Raw genomic sequence first — 953 nt, forward strand, 5'->3', positions numbered from 1 at the left:
AAAATCCAGTTTGAAACAGTTTTATGAGTGACTTCTACCAAATATTATAGGAATGAATAATTTTAATCTCATGCAAGCTATTTTAGAATATGGAAAAAGAGTGATTATTCCTCAGCTCATTTTATGAGACTAGCATAACTTTATTCAAAAATCTTGCCAGGCCATTATGAGAAATAAATATTTCGGGCAATGTCATCCATAAATATAGACACAAAAGTCCTGAACAAAATTTCAGCAATTTGAATCCAGCAAGATCTTAACTAACATCACCAATGGACTTATCCAGAATGCAAGGTTAGTTCAATATTAGAAAAATCAATTAATATAATTCACTGCATTAAAAGAGTAAAGGGAAAAAGAATCATGTGATGATCTAGGCCGATGAAGAAAAAGTCTTTGATAAAATTCACATCTATCCAGATAAAACTTCAAAGGAAACGAGGGCTATTTTCCTTGATAAAAGACATTTATGAAAACCTATGGCAAATATTATTAGTAGCCATTTCTTTTTTTATTTTTTTAAACCATGTTTAGATGCCTTAGCCATATGCACGTTGTAAAGGCTGGAGGGCCCCTTTCATCCTTGTCAAGGGGAGTGCTAACCTTCTTTCCTTTCATACATCATGTAACCATTTCTTTTAAAATGCAGAACAAGATAAGTGCATGTCATTTCCACTTCTATTCAGTATTATATTAGAGGTCCTCATAAAATAGAGAAGAAAAAGAAAATATATAAAGTTTGGAAAGGAAGAAATCACAATGGCATGATTGTGTATATAGGAAATTCAAAAGGATATGTAGATAAATTATGGGGATGAGTATATAAGAGTTTACCAATATTGCCGGGTATAAAAGTCACTATTAAAATCATTAGCATTTATATCTACCTTCAGTAAATAGTTTTTTTTAGTAAAGAGTTAGAAATGAAATTTTTGGAAAGATACTATTTAAAC

At 30.4% G+C, this 953-nt stretch overlaps 1 pseudogene; it reads right to left on the bottom strand.

The window, feature by feature from the left end:
* Positions 1-472: 472 nt before the first annotated feature.
* Positions 473-625, bottom strand: LOC126086361 (uncharacterized; annotated as a pseudogene).
* Between the last annotated feature and the right edge of the window lie 328 nt (positions 626-953).

Source organism: Elephas maximus, chromosome 11 (genome assembly GCF_024166365.1).
Source record: "Elephas maximus indicus isolate mEleMax1 chromosome 11, mEleMax1 primary haplotype, whole genome shotgun sequence".
NCBI classification, from domain to species: domain Eukaryota; kingdom Metazoa; phylum Chordata; class Mammalia; order Proboscidea; family Elephantidae; genus Elephas; species Elephas maximus.